Consider the following 20,176-nt stretch of genomic DNA (forward strand, 5'->3'; position numbering starts at 1 on the left):
GTTTGGAAAAACTCCCAAGTTACTTGCTCTCGGGGCACAATAGAAGTCAGAGTACTCCACCAATAGTAGGCAGAATCACGTAGCAAGGAGATAGCACACTTTAGGCATTCATCGGGTGTACAAGATAGCTCATCGAGTACCCGGATAGTGTTGTCCAGCCAAAATTCAGCTTGCTCGGCATCATCGCTATCCATAGCCTTAAATTCAGTAGCCCCATGTTTTCGGATTCTATCAACTAGGGGCTTATTTGACCTTATTTGGTCCGTTACCGGTGGTATTGTAGGTGCGGGGGTAGTGTTTGTCGGGAATGGAGGTTGTGGAACAGCCATATTAGTTCGAATGTATTGGTTAAACCAATCATTCATCACGCTATAGAATGCTTGTCTAGCTTCATCATTCTGATTACTAGCATTAGGTTGAGAGTTTGCCGGCACTGTCCCTTGTGCGGGAGCAGGCGCTACACTCTCAAGATCATCAGCTACCTCTCGGTCACGATCGGGATCCATTACTATAAATAAACACATTTACAATTGTCAGAAATCACCACACTATCAAGTAATCACATAAAATGGCATGTATAGCTAGACCCAAAACATTACGGTAGTCCTAGAATCGACTAAACCGTAGCTCTGATACCAATAAAATGTAACACCCCGAACCCGAGACCGACACCGGAGTCGGACACGAGATGTTAACAAACTTTGAAAAATTTTTCCAGACACTGCCCAGTCTGAGTACTAGTCGCTTCAAAAATCATATCTTGAGTTTCACAACTCAAAAATCAGTTTTGTGATTTTTCCCTGAAACTAGACTCATGTCCCCACCTATGTATTTTTTTCTAGAATTTTTGGTTGGGCCAATTAGTACAGTTTATTAGTCAAAGTCTCCCATGTTACAGGGGTCGACTACACTGACCTTTTCCTATTACGACTTGGATATCTCTCTGCACAGAGCTTCAATACTGATGCCGTTTGTTTCTATAGAAACTAGACTCAGAGAGGAATCCATAAATATATGGTATGACCCCTAACTATCTCTGGTCAATTTATAGTGAATTTCCAAAGGCGGAACAGGGAATCCAGAAACTGTTCTGGCCCTGTTCCACAAGAACCCGAATATCTCTTACTGTACTGTTCCTATGATTGTTTCGTTACTTCCATATAAAAGTAGATTCATCAAGGTTCGATTACATAATTTATTCACTATTTAATTCCACTCCTATGAATTCTTGTGATTTTTCCAATCCACACCACTGCTGCTATCAGCTTCTGTTTTCAAAGTAAACCTTACCTAATTTGGGGTTTCATGGACCAACTAGGGCCTTGTCATACATAAGCCCACATATGATCATACTTAGTCATTCCAGTGGCTGATCATTTGCTCAACACTTCCATTCCAACTATAGTTACATCATGAAACCATCTATACATTCATAAACACGAATGGTCTAATGCCATACTCCACTTCTACAAGCCATTTTCGCATGGCTGTACACTTATACATTTCATAAAGTACTCGAAAAACAACAATGGGTAGTCCTATACATGCCATGTCAAGATTCAACCAAAATAGTACCCAAAAGAGCCTTTGATAGTGTGGGCGACTTCGACTTCAAGATCCCGAGTCCGATAGCTGGAGAACCAAAAATCTATAAAACAGAGGAGCAGTGTAACGAGTAAGCAATTTATGCTTAGTAAGTTTGAGCAAGGAATTCCAGCATAAACAAAGAATATCACACATTTGGCTAAATGGAATATTTCATAATACGCAATTTACCGATATCAAACTTGCTTCACAACATTAACAACCCTTATGTACATACACAATAGACTAACTTAGCCGAAGGCCGGTAGCTCGTTTATCAACTGAGCGAACATTTATTTGTAAGGGCTCGATTAAATTCAACACATACGTAACATATCCCCATATTGGGATGTTTTTCGAGTATTCGCTGGAATTTTACAGCAAGCTCATTCATTACCAAATCACGTACCTTCGGGATTTAACCGGATATAGCTCCTCGTTCAAATGCCTTCGGGACATAGCCCGGTTTTAGTAACTCACACAATGCCTTCGGGACGTAACCCGAATTTAACAACTCGCACGAATGCCTTCGGGACTTAACCCGGATTTAATAACTCGCACGAATGCCTTCAGGACTTAACCCGGATTTAGTATCTCGCACAAAGGCCTTCGGATCTTAGTCCGGATATATTCGCTTAGCACAAAGCCTTCGGGACTTAGCCCGGACAGCATTCAATTAATCATGCACATCTAACAATAATTCATGGTACATTCATATTTCATTTTCATTTGCGAAACTCAAACACAAGGCACATATCATCCTTGCACATTCGGCTCAATAGCCTCACATAGAGCATGATTTAATCACATCGTAATTTAAGCTCTCTTACTCAAGAACTTACCTCGGGTGTTGTCGAACGATTCCGCTAGCTATTCAACCACTTTTTCCTTCCCTTTATCGGAATTATTTCCCCTTTGCTCTTGAGCTTAATCAAACAAATAAATTGATTTCATCATTTAGGCATCAAAAAGATGAATACAAGGCACTTAGCCCATATTTATACATTAGACATTAAAGTCTCAAACATGCAAAAATCATGCATCAACACAACATATTAGCTAAATTTCTTTCCCCTTGGCCGAATATGCATGTCTATTTTTGGGGTCGATTTCAACACTTAATACACACATATACACACTAGTAAAGCATCCTCCCCCTTTTCATCAATTTAACACATGCATTGCTCATTAACATGCAAAGTTACATTCGGCCTTAGCACACATCTTGCTAGCCGATTCTTCTCCATTTAGCAACCAATGCACATATGTGCTCACACAAAAAATACTAAAAAGGAGGTTCAAGAATCATCAAGCCATCATCACATGCATCATTAACAAGCTTCATATTTTGCATGCAATGGCATTAACACAACCTCCACCTAGGCCGAATCTTAACTCATCCTCTTGCCTCATCACCACAACATCAAACATCAACCAAGAATGATGCATCCATGGTCAAGTGCCATTTCCATCACATAGCAAGATTTAGACCATGGGCTAGGTAGAACTCAAGCTAACAACTAAAACATGCATGCATCTCATGGAACATCATCAAACATACCTTAGCCTAGCTACATGCATGGCCGGATCTCTTCACCTTTCTTCTTCTTTCCTCCTTAAAATTTTTGGCCAAGGATGAACCAAAGGATGAGAAATTTTTTTCTTTGTTTTTCTTTCTAATTTAGGCTAAATGAAGGTGAGAAAGGATGAACACAAATTTTTTCTCTTTTCTTCTCTTTAGCTCACGGCAATGGGGGGGCAACCACCCATTTTTTTTTCTTTTGTTTCCATTTCTTTATTACCCATACTCCTTATTTTATTCTTCCATTAACAAAACATGTTTCATGACATGTTTTGCCCATCATTCCTTGTCATGGCCGGCCACTACTCATTAGGGGGGGGAATTTGACATGCAAGTCCCCCCCTTTGTCCACATGCACTAATAGGTCCTCACACATTGACCTATCACATTTTAAAATTTTCTCACATAAGTCCTATTGACTAAATTCACATGAAATCAACCAAATTGAAGCTTGAAATTTTCACACATTCATAATTACATATTCTAGACAATAAGTATCACATTCAAACATTTTGGTGACTCGGTTTAGCGGTCCCGAAACCACTTCCCGACTAGGGTCAACTTTGGGCTGTCACAGTTAAAGTGGCCCAATTTGTAAAAATTTTAATTGTTTAATTTAATTTTTAGACTTTAGGAATATTATATGTAAAAATTCAGCCCAAGCAGCTCATTAAAATGACTTGGCCAAATTTCACTCTTAAATTTGTTAATTAGGTTTTTTTTAAGTTTTCCTAATGAGATTAGGAAATAGTTATAAGGCCTATTTATAGGCATGGCCGGCCACCCTTGTTACACACATTACAATTACATTGAAAATTTCAGATTTGCTTTGAGTGAAAATTCTCTTTGAGTTATTCAAGAATTTTCTCTTGAGTTTTCTTTAGAAGTAGTTTTAACAATCTTTTTGATTGTGGGAGCCATCTTCAGCCTTCTTCTTTCCATTGTTCTTCATTGGAGTGGAGATTAGAGCCGTTTGAAGGGAGTTGTGAAATCTTTATCGATTTCAAGGCTTCTTAAGACTTTTCTTTATTCTTTATTAAATTCTGCTTGTGCCGTTTTGGTGAATAATTTGGGTTTAATTGTTCTTGTTTCGTTTCAGCCATTCCAAACTTCAAGATCTGATTCGGCACTTCCTTGGACATAAAGATAAGTTTTTGATTCACAAAAATCCCCCTTTTCTTGCCGTCCAATCCCTAGAACTAGTGTCCATTGATTTCGTAATCTGCTTTTAATTTAGTTGTTGTTTTGTATTCTTTGATAGTTTCGGCTAATTGGAAGTTAATCTTAGGGCTTAATTTCGTGTTCGTGGCTTCCAAGAACATATATTCATAATTGTTTTGATTCTTGGCTGTTCTTTATTGATTTGGGGATTTTTAGTTTCCAGATCTAATTGATTCTAATTAAGTTTTGCTGTTTCGTTTCAGATCCAAACGTTTAGAGTTTTCGTAGGAGTTTCCCGTGACTTGACAACTCTATCTTGGTCCGCGCACAACCCCCTATCATTGTCAGACTTTATTCAGCTCAATTAACCTGAAAGTTCTATGAAGTTTCCTAGCAATTTCCTAGAAGTTTCCTAACAAGCTGAAAAGTTAAGATTGAGCTGAAAAGGCTTGGAAAATTCGGCCAAATAAGATGCATGGTGTTAATGTGCTGCTTTGATCAGTTGAATGGTCTTGAGCAATTTAATGGCACCTTGAGCATTCCAATAGCCAATGGCCGAATATGAGCAGCCTCCAAGCTTGTTAGCTATTGGAATTAATGTAGGCAACTATTGGCCTTTGCCCTCCACGAAATAGGCTTCTAAGGAAGCTCAAAATAGCAGCTTGGAGTCCATTGAGCTTCACGAAAAGCCAGCTGAAAGCAAGAGGCAGCTGCTCCTTTAATGTTGTCCCATGCATTAGCCAAATGCATGTTTTCTTCTTTAATGCTTTCCTTTGCCATTAAGCTAGCTGATTCAGCTGAAAAGAACACCAAATAAATTTTGTCAAGGCATATTTATCACTCATTAAAAATCAGCAGCTGAGACACATTAAATCCTACACATTAATTTGGCTAGAACATATTAAAAATATGTAATAGCTTAAGCCACATTAGACACGTGTACTAATTAAAACATATTAATACTTGAATTAAGATGTCCAGAATTTAGACTTATTAATGCAAATTAATTTATTTGAGCTGAAATTTAACTAATTAACTAACTTAATTAATAAATTTATTCCAGCAACTTTAAATGCAAGAAATTAAATAAATTGCAATCTAGCTCAATGAGCTAGCTAAGTTTCGAATTGAGCTCCCTTGAGATAGCACGAACTAAGTCAGCTTGTAGAAAAGTGCACATCGAGCTACTCGAGCAATGTAGCTTGCCACGGTTTCTTGAAACCTCTTAGCACGAGTTCGAGTAATTGGCCTCGATGGCAGCTCCATAGGTTCGGCATCTAGCTTCATGGTTGAGCTCACATCATCCCCCTCTTCAAGGTGAGTCATCCTCGAATCTTCACCTAAATAAAATGGAGAGAGATCAGCAACGTTAAAACTTGCACTCACTCCATACTCACCTGGTAAATCGATTTTGTAGACGTTATCATTGATCTGTTCCAATACTTGGAATCGACCATCACCCCTTGGTTGAAGCTTGGATTTCCTTTGCTCGGGAAACCTTTCTCTGCGCATGTGGATCCAAACCCAGTCACTAATGTAAGCATACCCGGGGCAACCCAAGTTTCACTTTTCGATCCTCTCGAGTTCCTTGAAGGGTGAACTTTGAGCAATCCGTGCACCTTAGAGCATGCTTCTTCCAGCTCATTTTTAGCTCAATCAAACTTCTCTCCATGCGATTCAGCTCACTCGAGCTCAAGTCAGCTCGTACGAGCTCAATTTAGCTCGTTATTAGCTCTTTTAGCTCACTAAATTTACTTGATGGAATAAACTAATTATTTAAAATAAATTAGAAAGTATTATTACAGCTCATTAATATTTTTTTAGCTGTTACAAGTTTTTATTATGTCTTAGTCAATGCCAAATTTAATTTGTCTTGTTAATATAATATTAAATTTATCATAAGTTAATTATTATGTTAATTAGTGTGTCTAAATTATATTAATGCATGTTCAGCTGAATTTTGTGTGATTTAATATTGTTCATGTGTTTATGTAGGTGAGTCGAATGTGAAGATGTGTTTAATGCAAGGTTCATGAACGGCTTGGTGCAACGTATGGGAGTGTGCATGCATAGTTGAGGTTCAATGGAAGGCATTTAAGGGAGCACAAGTACTTGGGACGTTCATGCTAGAGGGGGCTGCTGAATGTTCATGCATTTGCACATTCATGGACCAAATTTATGGAAGAACATACCTTGGGACATTTTAGGCATGTTCCATGTATTTTCAAGATGACCATTCAAGTTTTCAAGGCACTTTAAAGCTCCATTCGGCCAAGGAAGATGTTCTAACAATTAAGGGGCTGCTCATCTATGGAATTAAGCTTTCTTCAAGGTTAAGGATGCATGAATGCATCAAGTGAAGCAACTTGATAATTCAGCCAATCCATGCATCATCTCCAAGCATGAATCGAATTTTTAATGCTTCATTCATACCCATTCAGCCGAATTTAGCTACAGTAAATTAATAATTTCTTTTTAGAATTTTCTAGCATATTCATGGCTGAATTCTTAGCCATTAAGTTGCCCATTCGATAGCCATGCATGGTTTTATAAATAGTTGTTTATTTTCTTTGTAAAAGGACTTTTGCCAATTTGATTTATGAACATTGTGTTCTTGAGTGAGTTTGTCTCCTCCCAAATTTCGTACAAGTCTCGTTGACTTATCTAGCGTACTAGTGGAGTCTTCTGACTTGTTTCTAAACTTATCACCGTAAAGCGGTGTGGCGTTCCCAAATCCACCATTTCGCAAATCCACGTTAACAACATAAGAAACGGGGTGACGCTACGATATAGTGTTGAATCTTTCTTCTGTTAAGTTTGTTTTCCATCCCTACCAATTATCCCATATTATCTATCCTTTGTTTCTTTTATTAAACTGAACCTACATCTTTCTAAACCTTCCATCCATTTCAAAAATCACTTTGTAAGCTTCCGCAAACCTTAAACAAATTTACACCTTTTTGACTACTAGAACTTCTCCTCGTCAACGATCGGGCAAACTTTGTGAAACGACTCCATTAACCCGGGCCAGTTAGCATCATTTGGTATCAGAGCTAGAAAACAAGGAGTGCCAAAGATCGAAGAAGCCAGAATAGGTTCGTGAATTGAAAAAAAAAATTAAAATTAAAAAAAGTTGTATTTATTTTCCTTTGTAAATCAGCATATTGTACTGAAATATTGAAAAATATATATACGAGTATAAAAAAAAGATATAGTGAAGTTTGCAAGTTTTCAATCTCATTTCTTTTTGTTTATTCCCGATCATCGTATCCTTTTCCATTCCCAATTCTTCTACCCCAAACGCCACACACTTAACCATTTTTCTTTTATTTCAGCCAAACCTACACCTAAAACTTGGCTTGACCACTACCAAGCATCCACGACCTACATCTTTCTAAACCTTCCATCCATTTCAAAAATCACTTTGTAAGCTTCTGCAAACCTAAAACAAATTTACACATTTTTTACTACTAGAACTTCTCCTCGTCTACGATCGGGCAAACTTTGTGAAACGACTCGGTTAACCCGGGCCGGTTCGCATCATTTAGTATTAAAGCTAGAAAATGAGGAGCGCCGAAGATCGAAGAAGCCCGAACAGGTTCGTGAATTGAAAAAAATTGAAATTAAAAAAATTGTATTTATTTTCCTTTGTAAATCAACATATTGTACTGAAATATTGAAAAAAAAGAAAAAAATATATATACGAGTATAAAAAAAAGATATAGTGAAGCTTGCAAGTTTCCAATCTCATTTCTTCTTGTTTATTCCCGATCATCGTATCCTTTTCCATTCCCAATTCTTCTACCCCAAACACCACACACATAACCATTTTTCTTTTATTTCAACCAAACTTACACCTAAAACATTCATCCCTTGTAACCCATTTTGAAGCCGACCCCAAAACCGTAATAAGTTTACTTGAGACAAAAATACGAATTTACGAGAGTGAGACGAGCGGTAAAGGGTAAGAGAACGTGAGAGCATTAGAGAGATTAAAAGCCAATATAAGAGTGAAAACATGAAGCGAACTGGCTCAGTGAAGTGAGTCGAGTCGTTGATGTGTCGTATCGTTAAAATGAGGAAGTATTGCTCGATCTTGAAATATGATGGAAATTTGGCTAAGTTTAGATGATGGTAACAAGGATAGGCTCGAAATAGTGAATATTGAGGAATTATAGGTTCGGCTAATCAAGAAGATAAATAAAGGAAATGGTTGGTGAAAGATAGAAGTGAATGGGCTTAAATATCAAGAGTGAACCAACACTATAGTTGAGTGTCGACCCGAAACTTATAAGACTTTAAGGTGGTTTACAGAATGGATAGAATAGAACCTTGACCCGTTACTTAGTAAATTAAGAACCAAAGGTATAATTGGGGTGAACGCCACTCTTAGGGTTGAGTGATAAGTTTAAGGAAACAAGGTAGACGCCACTAGCTATGCTAGATAAGTCAGGTTGAGTTTAAAACGAAATAAGAGAGTTGAAAAATCAAAAAATGTTATAAACATTAATCAAAGGTTCAAAAGTTCTTTTACAAAACATTGAAATCAGATTTTTTTTATTGAGTGAAAAAATCTCTTTGAGTTTTCTCTAAGAATTCTCTCTTGAGTTTTTTTTAGAAGTAGTTTTAACAATATTTTTGATTGTGGGAGCCATCTTCAGCCTTCTTCTTGCCATTGTGCTACATCAGAGGGGAGATTAGAGCCGTTTGAAGGGAGTTGTGAAATCTTTCTCGATTTCAAGGCTTCTTAGGACTTTTCTTTATTTTCTTGCTGTTTATTCCTCTTTAATTTTTTTGCTTGTGCCGATTCATTGATTAAATTGTTTTAATCTCTCTTGTTGTGTTTCCAGCCCTTTCAATCTTCAAGAATCTGTTCAGCACCAGTCTTGGGCATCAAGAATCATTCTTGATTCATAATTCTTCTTTTTCTTGCCGCACAAAACCTAATTCTACTTCAATTTGGGGTTTCTTGATCTATTGAGTCTAATTTTTCTGTTTTGTGTTTACTTGTCAGATTCGGCTGATTGGAGACTTTTCTTGAAGTTCAATTTCATGTTCTTGGCTTCCAAGAATCCCTATTAATAAGTGTTTTGACTCTTGGCTGATTCTTTCTTGTTTTGGGGTGTTTCTTTATAGATCTTTTACTGCTAATGTTAATTTTCTGTTTCCGTTTCAAATCCAAGTGTCTATAGTTTTCGTAGAAATTTCCTGTGACTTGGCAACTCGATCTTGGTCCGCGCGCAACCCTCTATCATTTGGTATCAAATTTTGGGCGTTTTGGGTGTTCTTGGTGGATTTCTAAACTGATCTCCTTTTAAAAACAGTAAATAGCAGTTTTTTACCCAGAAAAATTTTTGGAAAAAAAATTCATTTGAGTTGGTAAACATTGTCCGATTGGTCTGAAATTTTATATGCATATTTGTGGCACTGTGATAGAATATTACAAATTATTTCCCAGAAAAAAATCAGTACAAAAAGTCAAAAAATTGAAAAATACAAAATCAAATAAAAGTTTTAAAAAATATTCAGCGGGTTGAGTTTAATGCCAAAAATTTCCAGATCAAAAATACAATATTTAAGGACATTCCAGTTTAAATTTTGTGATTTTTTGAGATCGAGAACACCTCAAACAAAGTTGTCAAGTTACTCCGTAGTTTCTTCGGGTTTTCGGGTATCAACAATTTTTATTGATTCTTAGCTGTAGGTTTTCATTTGTTTTGCTTTTATTCTCCCGTTATACTGTCTAACACCTTCTTGTTTCTTGTGTTAGTAGGATTTAATAGTGTCCACAATTCTTCCTCGGAGCGACACAAATCAAGTGGTGTCTCGTCACTTTTTTGACTCCTAGCGCAATTAGGATTATTTGGTAGTTATTGTTCATACACTTTCTAATTGATTGATATAGACTCTACTAAAGAACTCACAAGACTAAATTCTACCTCTTTGAGAATTTGATTTTCCTTTTTGAGTGATTAACGGTGAGATTTATTTTTTTTTTGGAGTATTGAGTGTTTGTTTTTCAGGTATTCTTGGAGAAACTCAAAGAGAATTTTCACTCAACAAAAATCTGATTTCAATGTGTAGTTCAATATAATTTTCCTTTGTAAATCAGCATATTGTACTGAAATATTGAAATATATATATACGAGTATAAAAAAAGATATAGTGAAGTTTGCAAGTTCTCAATCTCATTTCTTCTTATTTATTCCCGATCATCGTATCCTTTTCCATTCCCAATTCTTCTACCCTAAACGCCACACACTTAACCACTTTTCTTTTATTTCAGCCAAACCTACACCTAAAACATTTATCCCTTGTAACCTACACCTAAAACTTGGCTTGACCACTACCAAGCATCCACGACCTACATCTTTCTAAACCTTCCATCCATTTCAAAAATCACTTTGTAGGCTTCCGCAAACCTAAAACAAATTTACACCTTTTTTTACTACTAGAACTTCTCCTCGTCGACGATCGGGCAAACTTTGTGAAATGACTCGATTAACCCGGGCCGGTTCGCATCATTTAGTATCAGAGCTAGAAAATGAGGAGTGCCAAAGACCGAAGAAGCCAGAATAGGTTCGTGAACTGAAAAAAATTGAAATTAAAAAAATTGTATTTATTTTTCTTTGTAAATCAGCATATTGTACTGAAATATTGAAAAAAAAAAATATATATATATACGAGTATAAAAAAAGATATAGTGAAGCTTGCAAGTTTTCAATCTCATTTCTTCTTATTTATTCCCGATCATCGTATCCTTTTCCATTCCCAATTCTTCTACCCCAAACACCACACACTTAACCATTTTTCTTTTATTTCAGCCAAACCTACACCTAAAACATTCATCCCTTGTAACCCATTTTGAAGCCGACCGCAAATCCGCAATAAGTCTACTTGAGACCAAAATACGAATTTAAGAGAGTGAGACGAGCGGTAAAAGGTAAGAGAACGTGAGAGCATTAGAGAGATTAAAAGCCAATATAAGAGTGAAAACATGATGCGAACTGGCTCGGTGAAGTGAGTCGAGTCGTTGATGTGTCGGATCGTTAAAATGGAGAAGTATTGCTATATCTAGAAATATGATGGAAATTTGGCTAAGTTTAGATGATGGTAACAAGGATAGGCTCGAAATAGTGAATATTGAGGAATTATAGGTTCGACTAATCAAGAAGATAAATAAAGGAAATGGTTGGTGAAAGATAGAAGTGAATGGGCTTAAAGATCAAGAGTGAACCAACACTATAGTTGAGTGTCGACCCGAAACTTATAAGACTTTCAGGTGGTTTACAGAATGGATAGAATAGAACCTTGACCCGTTACTTAGTAAATTAAGAACCAAAGGTATAATTGGGGTGAACACCACACTTAGGGTTGAGTGATAAGTTTAAGGAAACAAGGTAGACGCCACTAGCTATGCTAGATAAGTCAGGTTGAGTTTAAAACGAAATAAGAGAGTTGAAAACTCAAAAAATGTTATAAACATTAATCAAAGGTTCAAAAGTTCTTTTACAATGAAAATGAACAACTATTTATAGGACCATGCTTGGCTAGCCGAATGGGCAACTTAATGGCTAAGAATTCAGCCATGAATATGCTAGAAAATTCTAGAAAGAATTCATTAATTTGCTGTAGCTAAATTCGGCTAAATGGGCATGAATGAAGCATTAAAAATTCGGTTCATGCTTGGAGATGATGCATGGATTGGCCGAATCATCACCTTGCTTCACTTGATGCATTCATGTATCCTTAACCTTGAAGAAAGCTTAATTCCATGGATGTGCAGCCCCTTAATTGTTCCAACATCTCCCTTGGCCGAATGGAGCTTTATAGTACCTTGAGAACTTGAATGGTCATCTTGAAAATACATGGACCATGCCTGAAACGTCCCAAGGTATGTTCTTCTATAAATTTAGTCCATAAATGTGCAAATGCATGAACGTTCAGCATCCCCCTCTTGCATGAACGTCCCAAGTATTTGTGTTCCCTTAAATGCCTTCCATTGAACCTCCATTATGCATGCACACTCCCATACATTGCACCAAGCCATTCATGAACCTGTAGCAAATAAAATCAGCAAGTTAAATGCATTCCAGAACAATAATTTGGCAGCATGTGAAAACAATAATGATAGAGGGTTGTGCACGGACCAAGATCGAGTTGCCAAGTCACGGAAAACTGCTATAAAAATGCTAGACGCTTGGATCTGAAACGAAACAGAAAATCAAACTTAGAATCAACAGATCTAAAACGGAACACCCAAAATAATAAAGAATCAGCCAAGAATTGAATAACTTATTAATAGGGATTCTTGGAAGCCAAGAACACGAAATTGAACTTCAAGAAAAGTCTCCAATTAGTCAAATCTGACAAGTAAACACAAAACAGAAAAAATTAGACTCAACAGATCACGAAACCCCAAATTGAAGTAGAGCTAGGTTCTGTGCGGCAAGAAAAGAAGAATTATGAATCAAGAATGATTCTTGATGCCCAAAACTGGTGCCGAACAGATTCTTGAAGATTGAAAGGGCTGGAAATGCAACAAGAGAGATTAAAACAATTTAATTAATTAATCAGCACAAGTAGAAAAATTAAAGAGGAATAAACAGCAAGAAAATAAAGAAAAGTCCTAAGAAGCCTTGAAATCGAGAAAGATTTCACAACTCCCTTCAAACGGCTCTAATCTCCCCTCCAATGTAGGACAATGGCAAGAAGAAGGCTGAAGATGGCTCCCACAATCAAAAAGATTGTTAAAACTACTTCCAAAGAAAACTCAAGATGATACGAGTCACAAAGGCCCAATTCAAGCTCAATGACGTGATGGGCTTAAATTACCACAAGGCCCAATAACGAGGTCAAAGGTCAGGCAAATGTGTATGAAACTAAATAGAATCATTCAAGACTTCATTAGCAAGGTCTTAGATACGTATACAAAGGAAAAAGAAAATCAAATGATACGAGTCACAAAGGCCTTAGATGCATATACGAAGGAAAAAGAAAATCAAGATTCACTCTCTTGTTTTCAAGAAAATCAAGAAACCGAATCTTGGTCCAATTTTGCTGTTTTGAGCGATTTCAAGAATCAAGAAAATCAAGGTTTCAAATCTTGGAAATCTTGGTCCAAGAAACCGAATCTTGCAACTAAGGTGCATTGGATCTCAGTTACGAGCATTAAGAAGCCAATTTCGGGAGAGAACAGATTACAAGCCCAAGTTCTTGAAGACAATGCCCAATAAGATGTTCCAAGCCCAATCAAGAAATTTAAATTAAACTTAGTTGAAAATTAGGCCAAATTGTCAAAGTGGCCCAATTTGTTAAGTTTTAATTCTTTAAATACTTAGTTTTCATTTTTAGACTTTATGAATAAATTTCTATTTAAAAATTCAGTCCAAGAGGCCCATTTAAAGTCCTTGGCTGAATTTCCCCTTTCCTCACTACCCTATCCTCGTCTTTTTCTTTTGTTTCTTTTTTTCGTCTCTCAATCTCATTTCATATTCGCTCATTTTCTCGCATCAACATCTCTTGCCTTTCTTTTCTTCTTATTTCTTGTTGTGCCTTCCTTTCATTACAAGATAGAGATGTTACAAATGAATCAGAACGGAAAGACTTTCGTTGGGTATGTACGGAATGACTTGCATACGAACAATGATCCCCTTGGAAAACTTCACTCTCGAAACTTGCTTTGCATCGTCTTGAATTCCTCATTGAATAGGAGTCATGATATGAATCTCTTCTCGAATATTCATTGAATGTTCATCTTCTTGGCACTCTCATTTTTGCCCTTTCACTTGAATTAAGTTGTCCTTGTTGGGCTCTTTTCTCCACTCGCATCTCATTGATAGTAGCACTCAATGTTCGAAGTATGGCAGCCCGTTCGTCTAACTGTTTTTGGATCATTTTAAATTTATCATGGACATTATTATGGTCATCATCAACTTGACCAACTCTAGACATTTTTTTTCTTTTTTTCAAAAACCTGCAAAACAAACACTCAACACTCAAAAAAATTAACAAACCTCACCGTTAATCACTCAAAAGGAAAATCAAATTCTCAAAGAGGTAGAATTCAGTCTTGTGAGTTCTTTAGTAGAGTCTATATCAATCAATTTGGAAAGTGTATGAACTGTAACTACCAAGGAATCCTAATTGCACTATGAGTCCAAAAAGTGATGAGACACCAACTGATTTGTGTTGCACCGAGGAAGAATTTTGCACACTTTTAAAACCTACTAACACAAGAAACAAGAAGGTGTTAGATAGTGTAAAGGAAGAATAAAGGAAAAACAAATGAAAACCTACAACTAAGAATCAATAAAAATTGCTAAAACCTGAAAATCTTATATTGCTTAAGGTGAATTTTGATGAAGGATAGAAGCGGACCTTGACCCGTTACCTATATGTAGGTAAGAGCCAAAGGTATAATAATATGGTTGAACGCCACACCGGTTCGGTGATAAGTTCAATAGAGTTCTGATTGACGCCACTAACAAGCTAGATAAGTCGCTTCGAGACTCAAACGAAAGAAGGGAGGAGGTAACCTCACAAGAACAAAAGTTCTATTAAGTTTAATTGATCAAATTCTCTTCTTTTACAATAAACAAGTAAACTATTTATAGGCAAAGACTAAGCTAGCTGAACATGGACAGCTTCTAGAATGAACATTGAATATTGGAAAATTTGGTAAGGTGCATGGAAGAGCTAGGTTCGGCCAATGAGCTTAAATAATCTCATTTAAGATGAATTTTTTTGGCTGAAAAGTGATAAGCAATTAATAGGAAATTGGACAGCCATTTGAAGTGTGAATGCTCAGCTTTGAAGAGTCCTTGAGTGTAAACACCATGAACCGAACAACCAAAATGAATCCAGCAATGTGAAAGAAATAAATGGCAGCTTTGGAGTAGGAAACATCATCTCCTTTGGCCGAATAGTCACATAGGAAACTTCAAAAATCAGCACACCATTTTAATTGCATTCCATGCATGTATTGCCAAATACATTGTATCCAACGTGCATGCATCTTTTAAATGCACTCCCACATTCGGCCAACCTACAAAAGGAGCAAATGAACTTAAATTAATTTGTATTCAGCTGAAACATAATTAAAATATAATCTGGACAATTAAATTAAAACAAGACACAATTAATTAAATTAAGACCTAATTAATTCGGTTAGGACAAGACACATTGAAAACATGCAATAAAACATATTTATAAGCTGTAGGAATTAAGATGACTTAATAACATGTAAGAAAACACAATTAACATGCATAATTAAATTCGTCCACATTTAAGACCAATTAAACAACGAAAATTAGTTGAGCTGTATATAACTAAATTAACTAACTCAAATAATTATTTCAGCAACTTTATTATCGCATAAATGGAATTAAGCTAGATTTGAGTTGATTCGAGCTCTTGGAGCTGGAAACGAGCTAAACGGAGCTCAACGAGATGGAATTGAACTAATTCAGCTCGCATGGGTTTGCAAGCAATGCTTAGGGAGCTGGTCTAAAAGTCTGCCCGGGGCATGGTCGTATCACTTTGACCTCGTTATTGGGCCTTGTGGTAATTTGAGCCCATCAAGTTCTTGAGCTTGAGTTGGGCCTTTGTGACTCGTATCATTCCCCCCTTCCTCAAAAAGATTCGTCCTCGAATCTAAAAAATCAAATGGAGATAAGTCAGCCACACTGAAACTAGAACTTACATTGTACTCACCGGGTAGATCAATTTTGTATGCATTATCATTGATCCGCTCAAGTACTTGGAAAGGCCCATCGCCTCTTGGGTCCAACTTGGTCTTTCTTTTTGTAGTAAATCATTCTTTCCTCATATGGACCCAAACCCAATCTCCGGGTTCAAGGACAACCCATTTGCGCCCCTTGTTTGCTTTGTTGGTGTTAATGTCATTTGTTTTGGCTATTCGTTGCCTAGCCTTCTCGTGTAGAGATTTCACCAACTCAGCTTTCTGTTCACCATCTAAAACAATATATTCTAGTTGTAATGGCGCAAGATCAAGTACTGTTAGTGGGTTAAAACCAAAAACAAGTTCAAATGGAGAATAGCAAGTTGTAGAATGAATAGATCTATTATATGCAAATTTAACAAATGGCAAACACTCTTCTTAGTTTTTAATGTTCTTTCCCACAACAGATCGTAATAAGGCTCCTAAAATTTGATTAACTACCTCAATTTGGCCATCAGTTTGGGGGTGACATGTAGTTGAATACAGTAATTTTGTACCAAGCTTACCCCACAATACCTTCCAAATGTGGCTAAGGAATTTGACATCTCTGTCGGAAAAAATTGTTTTAGGGATGCCATGAAGTCTTACCACCTCTTTAAAAAATAAGTCTGCCATATGTGTAGCATCATCTGTTTTGTGACAAGGAATAAAATGTGCCATCTTGGAAAACCTATCAACAACAACAAATATACTATCTCTTCCTTTCTTAGTTCGTGGCAAACCTAGAATAAAATCCATGGATAAGTCTACCCATGGTGAAGTAGGAATCAGCAAAGGAGTGTAAAGGCCATGAGGCATTACCTTAGATTTTGCTTGTTTACATGTAATGCACTTAGAACATACCTTTTCGACATCCATCTTCATATGTGGCCAATGGAAGTGTTCTTGCAGGATGTCTAGTGTTTTGGTCACTCCAAAATGTCCCATTAAACCCCCACTATGGGCCTCATGAATCAATAAGTTGTGCATGGAACACTTTGGTATGCACAACCTGTTTACACGAAAAAGAAATCCATTTACAAGGTAAAACTTCTCAAAAGTAGTACTTCCAAAATTACTATAGATATGGCCGAAATCAGCATCATCATTATATAACTCCTTAATACGTTCAAACCCTAATACCTTAGCATTCAATGTAGTTATTAAAGCATATTGTCTAGACAAAGCATCCGCAACTACATTATCTTTACATGTTTTGTATTTTATCACATAAGGGAATGTTTCAATGAATTCCACCCATCGGGCATGCCGTTCACTCAAATTACCTTATTCCTTTAACCACTTAAGGGATTCATGGTCTGTATGTATAACAAATTCATTAGGCAGCAAATAATGTTGCCATACTTGAAGTGCACGAACCAATGCCAACGGTTCTTTATCATAAGTTGAGTAGTTTAATTGTGCACCATTCAATTTTTCACTAAAATAAGCAATTGGTTGCTTATCTTGCATTAAAACGACGCCAATGCCAATTCTTGAAGCACCACACTCAAGTTCAAAAGTATTAGTAAAATCAGGTAATTTAAGAAGAGGAGCAGAACATAACTTAGCTTTTAGGGTCTGAAAAGCCTTTTCTTGAGTTTCACCCCATTTGAAACCCACGGATTTCTTTATAACCTCTATTAATCGGGCAGCAATAATAGAGAAATCTTTCACAAATCGTCTATAAAAATTAGCTAAATCATGGAAAGATCTCACCTCAGTTATCGATTTAGGAGTTGGCCACTCCTTGATTGCCTTGACTTTGTCCTCATCGACATGAATACCTTGAGCACTAACTATGAAACTTAAAAATATTAGCTTATCACAACAAAATGTTCATTTATCAAGGTTGGCAAACAATTTTTCATCTCATAGAATGTCTAAAACGGTTCTAACATGGAAAACATGATCATTTAATGTCTTTGAGTAAATTAAAATGTCATCAAAGTAAACTACTACAAATTTACCCAAGTGAAGCCTTAAAACGTGATTCATTAATCTCATAAATGTACTCGGTGCATTAGTAAGGCCGAAAGGCATAACTAACCATTCATACAATCCAAATTTTTTTTTAAAGGCTGTCTTCCATTCATCTCTTTCCCTTATTCGAATTTGATGATAATCGCTTTTTAAATCAATTTTAGTAAATATAATTGAACCATGTAATTCATCAAACATATCATCAAGTCGAGGAATTGGATGTTTATACTTTATCGTTATTTTGTTGATTGGACGGCAATCAACACACATTCTATACGATCTTTCTTCGGTACCAATAAGACAGGAACGACACAAGGGCTTAGGCTCTCACGAATTTACCCTTTTTCTAGTAACTCCTCAACTTGCCTTTGCAATTGCTTTGTCTCCTCGGGATTGCTTCTATAGGCTGGTCGATTTGGTATTCAAGCTCCGGGTACTAAGTCAATTTGATATTCTATCCCATGTAAAGGTGATAAATCTTTAGGGGCCTCACTAAAAACATCCTCATAATCCTGCAAGAGACACTGAAACACACTAGGCAAATTTTCGTTAATGTTAGATAAAGATAAATAGTTTTGCATAAACCTCACAAGGATACAAGACAGTTTATTGAGTAGGGCTCTTCGCACATCTTTTTTTGTTGCCATCAAATTTTTCACTCTAATTTTACCACTTGCGGATTCACTCACCTTTGGGCCATTTAAATTTTGACTTTTTTCACTACTAGCCTCTTTTCTCTTTGTCTTTTGTATTTGTCCTTTCTCCCTCGCCCCCTTACAAAAATTCTTCATCTTTAATTGATCTTTATATACATCATTAGGATTTAAAGAAGCAAAAGTGAATTTTCGACCTTTAAACACAAGGGAGTATCTATTGAGCTTACCTTGGTGTGTAACATCACAATCAAATTGCCAAGGCCGTCCAAGGAGCAAGTGTGCCGCAGGCATTGGGACCACATCACACCATACCTCATCCTCATAATTCCCGAGCTTTGATGCGATCCCGATCGCATCATGTTACGACACAACTGGATGCTACCGAAATTGGTCCAAACTCGAGGGGCCCAAGTGCAAAATGAAGTTTTTTTTAATTTTAGTTTGTCAATTTGGCTGCAGGAAAATAAGGACTTTGATTCATTAATTTTTAGTTATTTTAGTTTGTGTTTTTAATTATGTCATAGTTTGCACATCATTAATATGTGTTCTGCATTTAATAAAGTCATGCATTATGTAACTTTCATGTTAGTTAAGTTTGCATCATTAAATTAAGTCAAGTTAGTTTAATTATGTAACTTTCATGTTAGTTAAATTTGCATTTCAAAACCATGCATTTAAGCATCTTAGTTTAATAAATGAGTTAATGGACATTTATTCAACTCATCTTAGTTTTAATTAATAAGTGTTTTTGTTGAACTTTATTTAATAAGTGTTGTTCTTAATTGATCTAGTTCCTAAGATTATTTATTGATGCATAAATTAAGTTTTTTTTAAAATTATGCTTCTTTAATTAAACTAGTTGCTGGAATTATTATTGCATATATGTTTTAGTTCATTTATTTAAGTAAGTTTAATGTTTTTCATGATTAATAAGTGTTTTCATTTGTTTAATAAACTCATTTTAATATGTTTATTGCAGGTGAATTTTTAGCTTATAGTGGTTACAATTCAAGGCTGTTACACATTTAATTAAGTGGTTGTTCAAGTTCTTTTGAGTTACAATTAAAGGGGCTGTTATAAAGGGAGCTTAAAAATCATTAAAGGAGTTTTTAAAGAGCATTTTATGCCCTTTAAAATTCAGCAGCAACTCTTCCACTTCCAGCCGTTTTTGGAGCTTTCAAGAGAAATTAATCAAGCCTTTGAATGTCATTAAGGAGCAGGTTAAGAGATGGTGACTATTCAACTAGCCAAGGACAACTCAAGAGTCATTTTCTAAGCCATTAAAGACATTCAAATCAGCTGAATTAAAGTGATTTTATGGAAGGAGTTATTTGGTTCAAAGAATAAGAAAAGACATCAGTTTTTTTTATGGCACATTAAGTGGATGTTTTTGACCATTCGGTTACCTTGTTCTAGCATTATAAATAGATGTAATCAGCCATAGAGGGGAGAACTTTTGGATGAATATAGATGAAATATTTGAATTGT

The sequence above is a fragment of the Gossypium hirsutum genome, chromosome D07 (assembly GCF_007990345.1).
Source record: "Gossypium hirsutum isolate 1008001.06 chromosome D07, Gossypium_hirsutum_v2.1, whole genome shotgun sequence".
In the NCBI taxonomy this organism is placed as follows: domain Eukaryota; kingdom Viridiplantae; phylum Streptophyta; class Magnoliopsida; order Malvales; family Malvaceae; genus Gossypium; species Gossypium hirsutum.